The sequence below is a fragment of the Canis lupus genome, chromosome 2 (assembly GCF_048164855.1).
Source record: "Canis lupus baileyi chromosome 2, mCanLup2.hap1, whole genome shotgun sequence".
Taxonomy (NCBI): domain Eukaryota; kingdom Metazoa; phylum Chordata; class Mammalia; order Carnivora; family Canidae; genus Canis; species Canis lupus.
In genome coordinates, this window is record NC_132839.1 from 75,402,642 (window position 1) to 75,417,639 (window position 14,998).

The 14,998-nt window shown below is 41.4% G+C and overlaps 1 long non-coding RNA gene across 1 annotated transcript; it reads left to right on the forward strand.

Moving 5' to 3' along the window:
- The first annotated feature begins 10,950 nt into the window (after positions 1–10,950).
- Positions 10,951–13,762, forward strand: LOC140622101 (uncharacterized). The gene is made up of 2 exons (XR_012021810.1): positions 10,951–11,144; positions 11,663–13,762. It is a non-coding gene; the product is annotated as an uncharacterized lncRNA (long non-coding RNA).
- The last annotated feature ends 1,236 nt before the right edge of the window (positions 13,763–14,998 follow it).

The window sequence follows — 14,998 nt, forward strand, 5'->3', positions numbered from 1 at the left end:
AACCCTGGCAGACCAGCTCCAGCTGTTCCCAGAACATCCCCAGAATTTGCATTCACCCCTAATTCCAGTCTGGACTTCTTGACTTTCCAGATGAATCCAGGCAGTTTTATTACCTCTACAGCTGCCCCTGCTATCTTTATTGGAAAGGCTGCCAAATCTCCCATCCGGTCCTCCGTCCAGTTCTGCATTTGTTTTATTGAGAAGGTACTTGCATTCAACCCCATGCGATCAAGCCTGGGCTTTGTAACTCATCCTCAAAGGCCTTCACATTGGCCAAGTTCCCTGCCTTCTTTGGCCAATCTGGAAGCAACCACTGCTTCTCCCTCTAGGTTCTTTCCTTTGAAACTCATTATTATGGAAATGAGATACAGAGAACCTGAAAGAATATTTCAGTGCACATCTCCTAGCCTCCAGCAAATCCAACAACTTAATATTTTGCCATATTTTATTTACTAAGCAATCAACCTTTCTATCTACTTTTCTTTCTAAGCCATTGTAAAGTTAGTTTCATGATACTTCAGCCCTAAATGCTTCACTCAGCATGCAGCTCTTTAAAATATGGAGCATTCCTACATGACCATATCACCATGATCAGACCTGAGAAAATTTACTATAATCTCTTAGCATCATCTATGATCTAGTCCAATGATACATTTCTTAACTATCATAACTGTTTAAAAAAAAAAAAAACAAGTTTCATGCATTGTATTGGTAGTGATGTCTCTTTAGTCAGTGATAATCTAGAGCAGCCCCCACCCCCCAACCACCACATTTACTTCTTGAAGAATCTCTCTAGTTTCTGGATAGTTGCAATGCTTCCTATTCCTAGTGGTCTTCACGGGTCTCTACCTTCAACTCTCAGCTGGCTGTTAGTAAAATGGGAACTCTAGGATTTCCACATGGGAAGGCTTGGGAGGGAGTGCAATCTGGTTACAGGGGGTGGGGTAGAACAAAAATATTTAGGAAAAAAACCAATTTATTGATTTCTCTTGGGACATCTGGGTGGCTCAGTCAGTTAAGCATCAGAATCTTGATTTTGGCTCAGGTCATGATCTCAGGGTCCTGGGCTGGAGCCCCCATGTTGGCTCTGTGCTCAGTGGGGAGTCTGCTTGAGGTTCTCCCTCTCCCTCAGCTCCTCCCCCCCTCATGTGTGCTCTTTCTCTCAAATAAATATAAATAGACCTTTTTTTTTTAAAAAAAATGTTGATTTATTTGACATGGCTCCTGCCCTCACATAGAGGTGGTCTGTGCTACAGAAGAGGTGATAAAAGGTAATGGTGAATGATACAGGCTCTGAGCAAACTGCCTAGATTCACACCCCGGCTTTGCTACCTACAAGCTGTTTGACTTTGAAAGTTACTTTACCTCTCTGCTATTCAGTTTTATTACTTATAGGATGATGGTGGTAATAATAACAGAATCCAACTCACAGAGTTGTGCTGAAAGGAATCAATAAAGCATGGAGCAGTAAGAACCCAGCCTGGAATAGAATATTACCCATAAATGGTAGCTACTCTCCTCATTGATATCCTTCTCCCACCTTCTCTCAATGTCCTTCTCCAGGCACTTCCTGGACCTGGAGCATCTGGCATTTCTGGCTACCTGATAGTTTTGCCCCTGGCCTTTTACTCTATGTTCAATGTATTCCAATTGACTTGGGGAGCTTCTAGTTTGCCTTCAACCTCATCCTCTTTCCTGGCTCTCTCTAATTCCCCATTGGGTTTATTTTCCCGGTCAAATTATTTTTAAAAATATCCACTTGATTCTTTTTTTTTTTCTTCTGTTATCTTGTGTGTCTGGAATAACTTCCTGTTTGCTCTAAGGCATAGCTCATCTTTTGATTGAAGATGCAATCCCATCTGTTATTTCTAGTCCAAGGACATTTTTTTTGCTTAAGTAAACATCAAAGCTTCTTGGTTCTCATTCATTCATCCATTCAGCCAGTCCTTCAACGTGCTGGGCGCTGGCTAGACACTGGAGGTACAGCAGTGAACTAGATGTGGTCCTGGCATGGAAAAATAACCAGCCAATTACTCTAAGAGAGTCTGAACTACAGCTAAAGGCTGTTTGGACCAGGAAGTTCTACAACCTCCCTGCATCCTGACCACATACAAGAATTCTAGAACAATGGTTGAAAGAATGTTAATGGATCCCTTTCTCCAATGGATCCTGAAATTCCTACTCGAGAGAATACCACTAGAGTTGCTCTAGTTGCTTCCTGTTTTTCCATGAGTCCTTTAAACATTTCTAGAATCTTTTAAAGCTGTGGCTGTCACTGCCTATTTCTGCCAAAGTGCATGTATTTTATTAGAATAACTGTCATAGCACACATTCCTCATCTGGAGAATGGGGATAATAATAATAACACCTACCTTATAGAACTGGGAGAAATGCTATATAAGGTAATATTCATAATACAGCATAGATTTGTATGTTCGATAAATAAATGAAAACACTGTTGAGAGATCCTGATGGAGTCAAAAGAGAGTAAGACTTAGAGCACTTAAGCTATGAAGGAGGCAAGGAAGGAAAGATAAAGGTAGGAAGGACAAGGCCTGACTCAAGCAACAAATAAGGCAGGGAAGAATTGAAGAATTTGTGGAGGGGCGCCTGGATGGCTCACTTGGTTAAGTGTCCGACTTTTAATTTCAGATCCCAACATGATCTCAAAGTCATGAGATTGAGCCCCACATTGGGTTCTGAACTGGGGCATGGAACCTGCTTAAAATTCTCTTTCTCTCCTTGGCCTTCTGCTCCTCTCCCCACCCTCAGCATGGTGGATGTGGGCTGATAATGTCCTCATTTGCTGTCCTTGTTCTTTTATCTTTGTGCTCTAATCCTTGTCTGTATTTTCTGGTCCTTTCTAAGCCTCCCATACCCCCTTCATTGATGGAGAGAACATCTTGGGACCTGATACAGCACATGGTAGGCCCCCAATAACCATACATTCCCATAGTCTTTTACTCTACCCTTTTTTTTGTTATAATCCTAACCCTTCTCTCCCATACTCTGCATCCCCTGTCACTTTTAAAATGAATCTAAGAAGACAATAAAAACAAAAAAAACCTAAAATCCATTTAATGCAGCATAATTTTATTTCCTATACAAACAATGAAACTACATAATGTGTCCTTTTTTGTAAATGGTGTTACAGATGACAATGATAATCTAATAAGTGTTTGTGGGACAAATAATTGTATTCCACAGCCTTCTATTCAGTGAGCATACAAAGTCTTACAAAGCAATCTCCACCACCAACATTCAGCAAAGAATTAGTTTTGGATGATTAAGGTTGGATCTGTTGTACAGCATTTGGGCAACTATTATCGACATATCACCATAGTAAAAGATTTCTTTTTCAGGTAGTACTGTTGAAGTATGAATTAGTCGAGTGAGTTTGGGCAGATATCGGGTGGCAGCTGGATACCCATGCATGTGGTATATTCTCTGGGAGACAGATGCAGACCTGGCCTATAGAGACCAAGTTCTCAATGTCCAACAGCAAGGTCTGGGTCTCTGTACCATCATCAAGACTCAAGCCCATGTAGAGATCAGGAATTAAAAGCAGGCAGCATCATTTAAGAAACAAAAAATAAACCAAAATAGCCACAGTATAAATTGTTTTATATTCCACATATTATCTGTGAACATTCTAGAAACATTAGAAACTATAGTCAGGAAATTAATAAAGAAAAAATTACTCATAATTTCACTGCCCGCATCTCATCACTGTTAACATACTGATGTATATCTAGTTCTATTTTCAATGTGTATGCATATTTAACATGCACAAATACATCCACACACAAATGGGAACATATTATGGATTCTCCTGTATATTCTTTTGAATTTTTTCTTCCACTGTCCTGTGAACAGAAGTTATATACCCACAGCAAAATGTTAAATGGCTACATGGTATTCCATTAACTAACCCACTACCTATTTGATCAGTTAGGTTGTTTTCAAGTTTTCACTATTATAACTAATGCTGTAATAAACATCCTTATATATCGTCTTTGAACATTTGTCTGATTTGAGATAGCTTTCTAAAAAGGAAATTTCTAGGTCAAGTAGCATGCATGTATTTAGAGCTTAGATACATATTTAACCATAGCCTTTAGAGAGTTTTAATTAATTTATAGTCAACCAGCAGTCAGATTGGATTTTTTAAGTAAAAATTAATTCATTAATTAAATTTGTTTGTTTGTTTTATTTTTAAGTAATCTCTACATCCAATTTGGGGCTCAAATTCACTATCTGAGACCAGGAGTCATATGCTCTACTCACTCTTCCAGTCAGGTGCCCCCAGATTGGATTTTTGAACAAAGTTTTCAGGCGAAACTCAAGTCTAAGAAGAAGTTTGAGAATCACTTGTTGCTAAAAATCACAAGATGGCCTAATGTATATACACAAAGTTGAAGCTACTCCTGTTCATACAAGGATCTTTGATGCTGTGACCTAGGTCAATTCCATCATAAAGGTAAAGAATATCCTTGTATATGTAGACATAATATATGTTGACAAAAGCAGCCAAAACCCAACATTTTTCAAACTCTTAAAGAAATCATCACAATATAACACTACTTAGCCAGAAAAATGGGTTATCAAAGGTACGAAAATTCATTTTTTTTTCTTGTGGGAGTGTATTCATTTTTTATTGTTGTGTAACAAATTTCCACGAACTTAGTGAATTCAGACAACACATATTTGCTATCTCACAGTCTATGTAGGTCATGAGTCTGGGCACAGCTTAGCTGGGTCTTCTAACAAGCCACAATCAAGATGTCACCCAGGGCTGGTTTCCTATCTGGAGGCTCAGCTAAGGAAAGGTGTGCTTCCACGCTCATTCTACTTATTGGCTTTATTTCTTTTCTTGTAACTGTCAGACTCCTAGAAGCTTGATTCTTCAAAGTCAGCAAGAGGGGCAAGACTCTAGAGTGTTTCTGCTAGCAAGATAGTCTTTCATAGTGTGATGTAATTGTGGAAGTGATATTCCATCAACTTTGCCATGTAATATAATGTAATTATTAGAGTAGCGTCCCACCACTTTTGTCGTATTCAGTTGGTTAGAAGCAAGTCACAGGTCCTAACTACCTCCTCTTTGATGACCTTGAAGTTCCTCCGTCAGGGCGAGGAGATTATACAAGGGCATGAACCCTGGGAGCCGGGGATCATGAGGACCACCTTAGAGTCTGTTCATGATAGTAAACAACTCTAAAATCTCTCTCCTTGATCTATTTTTCACATGAGTAATCAAAGGAGCCAAAGACTTGTGAAAATGTAAAATATGAAACTCATTGACCTTAAAATATTCCTCTTATTTCAACTGAAGGTAAATAACAGCATTCTGTAAACAATGGTTGGCCCAAGATCTATGTGGCATCTTCAAAGGTGAACCCTGGAACATGTGTTTTACGTTTTCCTGGGAATTCGGTTCTACTTCCCTATGACTAAGTTATTTTCCTTCAATTTTGTCTTGTGGAATGAGGTGGCTTATTCCCAAACCCATGTCATGATGACCACAGTTGAGACATTTTCCATGTGAAATTATGCTAGCTATTCTTATGTCTCTAATTACTATGTCTCCCCCAAGACGTAGCCATGAGTCTCCACAACACTTTAAAAAAATTTCTTAAATACAAAAGGAGGTAAGCTGTTAAATATATTCTTTGAAATGGCAATATGAATTATGTTATTAAAAAGGAGCATGAAAGGAGTTCCCTATTTATGTCCATATTTTTATCTTCCTTTTTAAGCTCCAAAGAGAGTTTAGGTTCCACATTTCATACCTTCTTTTTAACTTTAATTAACTATTGCCATAATTGTAAAGCAGCCGTAATACATTTTCTTTGGACAACACTGCATTTAATGTATCTTCTTATCACTATTCAGAATTAACATTTGCGATTGTATCAAAACCTGGGGCAGGAGGGAAGGAAGGGAAGAAGATTCCTCTTAAAGTCTTTAATTCTTAGACCCCTTGTCTTCCTGACTGGTTCCCTTCCTAGCTCTACCTTCAGAGAAGAACAAAGCCTGATGGTCCGATGGTCCATGGGTGAGAACAATAAATGAATGGGGAGGAGTGTGAGCTTTAGTCACTCAGTGAATACTGGGAGGTTTCCATAAGGCTTCATTAATCAATTATTCCTTCAAAGGGTTCAAAAGTGAAACATTGTGTGCTCAGTGGAGATGGTGATGGCGGAAGAGCCAGTTCAATATGTAATACTCAGAGTCTGACTCTCCTCCACTGCTCAGCTTCTTGCCTCGCTCCTATTCTCTAAGGAAGGGAAAAGCTTTGCAGTCTAATTTGCCAAAGAAAAGCTGATAAGAAAGTAGAAGTACATTCCCAGCGGACTGGGAGCCAGGGAATGGATCTGGCTGGAACTGTGTTTTGGCAATTGATCCTTCATCGATTAGCAAGATGAGAAAAGAACTAAGGAGGGAAACAGAGTGCCCTTGGATAAAAGGGTTTGAAGAGCTAGGAACTGGGTGAGGGGAAATCTAGAAGATAGGGCAGGGCAGGAGGTTTTAGTTCAACAGTTGCTCTAGACCTTATATTGGACCCCCTTAAATGTTTGAGAGAATTGTTAATGAAGACTAGTGTTGCTATTTAGGCTAGGCTACGTGTTACATCACTCTGATCCTGCCCACCCCCCGGCCCCCACCCATAGGCATGTGTTATTACATGTAAGCATGTATTATTACGATCCATCCTAGCATGTATTTCCCAGGGCTGCCATAACAAAGTACCCCAGATTGGATGGCTTGAAACAACACAAATATTTTCTCCCACAGTCCTGGAGGCCAGAAGTCCAAAAGTAAAATGTCAGCAGAGCCATGTTTCCTCTGAAACCTTTGTAAGAGAACACTTCCTTGACTTTTCCTAGCTTCTAGTGGTTGCCAGAAATCCTTGGCATTCCTTGGCTTACAGACACACCATTCCATTCTCTGCTTCTGTCATCACGTGTGTTCTTTGTATGTGTGTGTGTGTGTCTGTGTGGTGCTCTCTGTGTCATCTCCTCTTATTATAAAAACACCAGTCATATTAGTTTAGGGAGTACTAACCCAGTAAGACGTCATATTAACTAATTACATCTGCAAAGACCCTATTGCCAAATAACAGCACATTCTGAGGTTCTGGGTGAATGTGAATTTTGGAGGGACACTATTCAACTCAAGACAAAACAGAACATAGAGAAATACACACCCATACAATTGAAACTATTAGCCAATTAAATTTGGTCTTTATGCTCTATTTAGTTAGAAACAAAGCCAATGACATTCTGCTTGGGAAAGGAATTGATGTGAAAACTTCAACTTCTCTAGTCCTTTCTTAGCCAGCAGACCTCACCTCAAGTAACATGCTGTACCTTCCTGCTGACAGTGTCTCAAATCACCCCTTTCCTGTACATCTGGTGCCCACACACATACATATGCCCCCTCCCCCCACACGCACCTCACTGCTAGCAGGAGAAGGGGGGTCTGGATGATTGTCTGTCCATACTTGCCACTCCCAGCATGTGCAGACAAAGCAGTGTGTTTCCTGTTTTGGAGAAGTAGGGTGCTTGCCCTATGGATATTCAGCACATAGAGGTGGGTTCCCTGCAATGCCCATATCTCAGGGTTGGTAGGATCTGGGAGGACTGTAAGACCAGAGGCCACTGGGCTATCTCACTGTGTGGGTACAGGAAGGCAGAAAGAGTACAGTGACATTGGAATGCTGCTCCAGTAGATGACTCCTCATCACCTTAGTTGGGGAGGTCTTGCCAGGACATTTGTTCACAGCCTAAGAAGATGTCTTAGGCCAAAGTTTGCCCAAGCAGGGGTTTGTGTGGTTCAGGACAGGTCTCAGACACACCAGGCTCAGATGTGCAAAGAGAACATAGCTTCTTAACTTTCTATAACTGACCCAATTGTCCTTAAGTGTCCCCTGATCCCCACACCACTGACTAATGAGGGGTGTGGATAGAACCAAATTTTAGTCCAATCGGCTAGACTCGGGCTATTCCAGTAAGCAATCTCTTTTGAGTGACTCAGTGTTTCCAATTTACATCACTCTCGCTGTTTCTCTTCAAGATGGTATCTGAGCATGTGGGAAGCTCAAAGACTTTGGGCCATTGGTGGAGAGGGGGGCCCCTGGAGTTGTGCTGCTCCATAGCTACAAGCTAACTGGTGTCTGCAGGGACACTTGGTCTATTGGTCCAGACTTTGGAGGAAGTTCGCTGCTGAAGTGTGCAGCTGGGACACTTGTAGTCTTGCTCTCCTGTCTTGGTCAGGGCTTGAGGTCCTCCCTGCTGACTCAGTCCTGCCGTAGTCCTCCCTGGCACTCCAGCTGGGACTTCCTCTCAGGCTCCAGCTTGGTGGAGTGGCCCTCCCATGTCCCAGCATGACCACCATCCCCTCTGGAGGCAGGACACAAGTACTTGGAGGCCCTCAGGAAGACACAGTCTTATGGTTCTGCTCGTCCCATTCTGGGCAATTCCTCCTGTCTTTAATTATTCTTAGTTATATCATCTGTTCAGGATCAGGGCAGGAGCCTGAGAATGACATGAAGGAGGTACAGTCATCCCCTCTTATCCACAGTTTTGCTTTCTGAGACTTCAGTTACCTACCTTCGACCATGGTCTAGAAACAGATGATCCTCCTTCTGAGGAAGTACTATTAGGTCAATAGTAGCTGAATGCTATACCATTCCCCTCCCTTTATCTCCTCAGGTAGGCATTTTATCTCACATGGTCACAAGAAGGAGGGTGCGTATATTACAATGAGATATTTAGAGAAAGAAGCCACTTTCACATAACTTTAATTGCAATATATTGTTTGATTGTTCTATTTTATTGTTAGCTATTGCTGTTAATCTCTTACTGTGCCTGATTTATAAGTTCAACTTTATCACAGATATGTATGTATAGGGAAAAAATACAGTATATTTAGGGCTCAGTACTATCAGCGGTTTCAGGCATCCACTGGGATCTTGGGATGTCTTGGGATGTCTTTTCAGGCATCCGCTGGTACCCCCCGTGAATAAGAGGGGACGACTGCATTGCACTGCCACTCTGCCCTGGCTAGCTCAACTTCTGAACCATGAGGGAGCACAGACACTGGTGATGGAGGAATGGCTTAAACATAAACAGGAAAACAGCAAGAATCAATCCAATCCCAACGTTACTGTTTGAAAATGTTGTCCATAATATTGGCGCTGGGGTGACAGCAAGTGTGGAAAGTGCAGAGACAAATCCAAAATGAAGCATTAAGCTATAGACAGTGCTATCCAATAGAACTTTCTGCAATGATGGCCGTAATCTGTACTGTCCACTATGGTAGCCACTAGTGCCTGTGGCTTTTGAGTACTTGAAATGTGGCTAGTGCTACTAAAGATCTGAATATCTAATTTTATTTAAATTAACTTAAAATTAAACTTAAATAGCCACATGTGGCAGGTGACTACCATACTGGACAGTCCAGCACCATACCTTAAACTTTATGTGTCCCAAACGCCTTTAGTACTCCAGGGAAACCCATGGATTCCTCCTCAGACTAATGTGTAAAATATGTAGGATTAAAAGAAAAACTAATTAATTTAATATTTATAACGTTAGTTAATTTTATTTAAAATTTTCAAATTATGTAATTTTTTTAAAAACTTGGTGATAATATATGTTCTTCATTCTTAATGCATTAAATATCAACCTAGCAGTGAGTAAATCACAATTTTGAAGTAGTTGTGAACATAAACAGTAATTTGAGATATCTAATACAATGTAATGTGATATGAAAATACCTATAATTTATATTTGTGATAAGGTCACATGTGCCACTACTACTACTCTGGCTTGGGTTTAGCTAGGAGTTAGTGAAAATAAACATGTAAACTTCTCCCCACGCAAGTCCACAGACCCCCTGAATTTTCTTCAGAACCCAGTTGAGGAGACATGGATCTGGGCCAAGAATCCCAGCTGGAGACTTCTGTAGACAAGACAGGTTAATATATAAGGTTAAAGCAGTCAAGAAGTATTTCTGGGATGTCTAGGAAATGCCAGGTACTGTTCTAGACACTCGGGTTGCAGTTGTGAATGAGATGAAGTTGCAGTTTCCAGTTTGAAGTTTGAATTTCAGTGGAGGAGAAAGACAATGAGTCGACAATCAGATAACTTCAGATGATAGTAAATTCTATGAAGAAAATCCAGCAGAGTGGCCTGATAGAAGATGACTGGGAGGGACAGTGGCTATTTTAGATCAGCGTGGTCTCTCAAAAAGTGACACTCAAGTTGAGGCTTGAAGGAGAGGATGCAGCCATGCAAAATCTGGAGACAGCACCTTCTGAGCCTGGGAATACTAAATATGAAGGCCCCAGAGCTCAAAGGGGCTGGTGTGATAGGAAGACTATGATCAGCAAGAGAGAGCACCATGGAAATGAGATCAGAGAGGTGGGGAGGGTCCAAGTCAGTGTTGGAATTGATGGGTTGTCATCATATATGGCAGAGAATTTAGATCTTATTCTAAGTCCACTTAGCATACAAGGTGGGTTACATGACCCTGTTGGGAAGGAATGGATTAAATGGGGAAATGGAAACAGAAACTTTACTGAGATGGAAGAGTGGTAGGGAGGAGGATTTGGGGCAGGATCAAGGTTTATATTTTAGTTTTATTAATCCTTTTTAGGTATTGAAGCACAGAAGTTTGAATATATGAATCTGAAGCTCAGTGGAGAAGTCCAGAGTCAGGGATTGTAGAGGTCCTAACAGTTGTGTCATGTCCTAGCCGTGTCGGTGATGCAAACTGGAGTGTCTTTGCACAGCGGGGAGCAGGAGCCTTTCCACTGGAGCTGTCTATGGAGTCACGGAACATTCTTTCTTAGAACACATTCTCCATGCGTGGTTTGCTGGCCTTCCTGGAGATTCTATGAGCTACCTCATATTCTTTAATAAATTCCTTTTTTGCTAAGCCAGTGTTGATGTTTGGGTTTCCCAGGCAACCGACAGAGATTTGTGTGCAGGAAGTTTTTGGGTGGAGTGGCCTCAGAATCAACATCTGTGAAGGGTGAGAGATGCAGGATAGGTCAGTGGAAGACAGGAAGTGTGCTGCTGTTATAGTAGAACCCTCATCTGATCCTGAGGGAGCTCTAGAGCTGAGGGGCCCTTCAGGTTTGTCCTGAATTAAGCCAAAGGGGCTGGGTTTTTTGTTTTTTGTTTTTTGTTTTTTTACCACTCCTCTCCCATTGCCCAGTCTTTAGACACAGGCTGCCCCGGGGAGGGTTATGTCCTGGGGCAATGTGACTCTTAGATTGACAGTCAGTCCAGGCTAGCAATGCAGCCTCCTTTACTCCCAGTCTCCACAACCAACTTTACGGTTTGCAAATCTCTTCTTGCCTTGAAATATAATAATAATAATAATAATGATAATAATAATAAATAAAATAATAATAATAATAATAATAATAATAGATCTGGGGAAGCCTGGGTGAATCAGCGGTTGAGCATCTGCCTTTGGCCCAGGGTGTGATCCTGGAGACCGGGGATCAAGTCCCCAATTGGGCTCCCTGCATGGAGCCTGCTTCTCCCTCTGCCTGTGTCTCTGCCTCTCTCTCTCTCTGTGTCTCTCATAAATAAATAAAATCTTAAAATAATAATAATAATAAATAATAATCTTATTTTCTTCATAGTTTGAGAAAATGAGCCTCAGAAATATCAAAGGAGCTGTCAGCAATCCTGGAGGTGACACTCAACCCTTGGTCTGACGATTCCAAATCCTGTTTCTTTGCTCACACAATGCACTACATCACAGAGCACAGCCAAACCTTCAGGAATGGGCAAAGTGTTCAAGAGTCAGAGGAGAGCCTGGGCAGTTTCAAGATTTTGAGGCACATCACCTCTGGAGCCTTCCTCAGATACTCTCAGATTTAGCTAGGATTTGAGACAGTGGAGTCCAGTTGAAACCACGATTTGTGAAGGAGCCTCACCCTAGGCCCCTGTGCAGAAGCTGCTCAACAGCAGCCAGAGCACCATGCTGAATATTACTTGTTGACATGAGGCATCTTGTCTTACCTTCACTTATGTTCCTTCTTGGGATCTGAAAGGCGGCTGGGCTCTGAGTGAGATTAAGCTCTGCCAATGAGATGCACTTTCATGATATCTGGAAGACAGAAGAGAGATGGAGACCATTTTCCTACAACCGGGATGGTGGGCATGCAAGCTCTAACAAAAGTCAATAAAGGTGGCCAGACTCCACGGCCACTGCCAGGTCACCAGGGGCAGAAACAGGTTGCAGCAGCAGCAGCAGTTTCCTGACTTCTGCCTTGTAGCCACAGTGGTTGGTCTTAAGACCAAATGTCCCCTGATTTCTATTCCTCCGTCCCTTCCAAAAATTTTGTAAGCACTTAATTTCCGATTAAGTAGTAAGCCAATCTCTTTCTGCTTGAAATGCTTACAATGGTGTTCTTTTTCCTGTGCAGAGCCTGCTACTGCACCCTAAGAGCGAAGCCAGAGTCACTGACTCTGCTTTCGACACCCATGCACTTGACACAACTGGAGGAAAATGTTTTTTTACCTGGAAAACAACACAGAGAGTAACACGGAATGAACCAAATGCCTGAGTGTGCTGCTCCAGGGGAACCACAGACAGTGGGCCAATCGGAAGTTGCTTCTTGGAGTAGATGGGCTTAGAGCCTTGTCTTGCTGTCTGGATTGTAGTACTTAACCTTTACAACCATGGCGTGTGGTGCCAGCATTTAACTATCCGACACCAAGGGGAAGTAAGGCATGAAATCCCGCCAGGTGGGCAGGAGACTTCCTGGTGCACGGTGTTGACAAATGCTTCTCTAATAAAGCAGATGTGCAGGAGCCCATGACTACTGGCAATCAGCCCAGTGTCAGCTACAGTTGGAGGCACCAAAAGCAGAGTGAACAACAACAAAAGGGCACTTTGTGGGCCCCTGATTCCCACACCCCAAGGAATGGAGAGCAGCAGTGTGGACTTTGGGATAGTAAGAGTCACGTGGATTTGTAGACGTTAGAAGCAGAGACTCTTTTCAAACAAAATGCCATTTTTAGAGGAGGACAGAGCCAAAGCTGCAAAGTCTTTGGCCCCACGAATGCAAGCATGGAGCAAATATTCAAGGACAGCCTGCCCTTTAAGTGCAGAGCCTGGGGTACAGAAGATGCTATGAAACCACTGGTTGAATGATTCATAGTGTAAGGGGGGGATTAAGGTAATGTGCAGGTACCTTCAATTTTTAACAAGAATCACTAAAATATCCAGTTTCTGTTTCATAAGGCTAATTCCATGTTTTGGGCAACAGCTGGTCCCACTTTACTGCTGTGGGTACAGTGAGTTCTAGTAAATTCTGTGTAATAGATGTATTCATATGCTCCATCCTTTTAACAATCTTCTTAATTAGGGTGCTGTTCTTTTAAGCAAAGCATTTATATAGTGACTTTATTGCATTTGGATATAGTGTTAGCTTCAATAGACAATATAATTTTATGAGTTTTTTTTAAAAATTGCTTTACAATGAAGGGAATTTATTTTATCAGCAGTATGGAGTTATTCCCATGGATACTTAAGAGCCATTGTTACAGAGACTTATAAATCTCTCTTAAGAAGGAAAGATCCTAAAGAATGTAGTAGATGGAGGTGGTTTGACCACTTACTAAACTTCTGTGAATATCAAAGTTTATCGATAAAATGGGATCAGTATCTTTTTTGCCCACCTCGTGGAATCATTGTGAACATCAAATAAAATATTATACATAAGAGGACTTTATGATGCACCCTGAGTTACATGCATTTCAAGCACTATTCTCCTCCCAATGGAAGCTCCTGACTTCATACCGCATAAGGAGATGGTGCTGGTGCTTGTGATTTAGAAGCATTAGGGTACACTTGGACTCTCAGGATACACAGGCCTTGGAGAGCAAGGAGAGCTTGGATTGTTTGGAAAAGATGATGGAGGATTAGCAGAGCTGACAGCCTCAGGCATTTGGGGAGTGAGGGACACAGGATAGATATGGGGTTAATTAGGTGTTAGCTATAAGTACCCACTGACACTCTGATACCTAAGTCTGTGGCTCCTCTCCAGTATGTCATGTTTTTTCTAGGTCCCACACATCCAGCCTCACCCAAGATATTCTTACTCACATCAGAGTTCAGAAAAACAACTCTTTATGTAAGCAAATGAATGTTCTGGAAAAATCCTCTCAGTAACCTAGAGCAAGAGGGCTCCATTTACTGGGATCAGATGTCCTCATCCCTCTCCCCCTTTTTTTTTCCCTCATCCCCCTTTTAATGTAGATACAATGGAACTTGACTGACATTAGGTTTCAGCTACTTATGCCCAAACAGGGTAATTTTCAAATTTGAGACAAAAATTTATGAATAGGCCCTACCATCTTTTAACTGATATTACCTTGCCAGTACTCCAACATCAACCCGTATCTTTTTCTTTACCATTATGCATCACAGGAACAAAGGAATATTAGCCACCTTTCAAATCACAGAGTGAAATCCGTTGTGTTGTCCATGATACTTTCAATAAGAAAATGTAATTATTTCAAGCCCATCTGTTTAATCAACTTCTTTTAAGCATATCAAAGTCTCATTGCATCCCCAAGCATATAGACACAGAGGCAGTAGGAGTAGAGGAAAAAGATCATTAGGTGTGGAATCAGAAAACATAAGTTTGCATTGGATTCTAACATTTAATAGCCGGGCAAATTTGAGTTACTCTCCTTCTAGGCCTCACTTTGTCAAGTTCTTAAAATCAACTTTATGGGACAAGGATCAAATGAGATAACGTGGAGGAAAGAGCTGTGAAAAAAATGATGTGCTGACTGGTTAGATGTTATGATCATGGACCAATACTCTCATTTATTGGTATTTCATCGATACTGGAAAATCTCATATATATTCTCACATCAAACACTTATTTGTACATTTCTTAGCTGCACATCAAGGTGCGGAAGCTATCCTTTCCTTCTTGGCTTCCTTCTCCTCCTTTCTA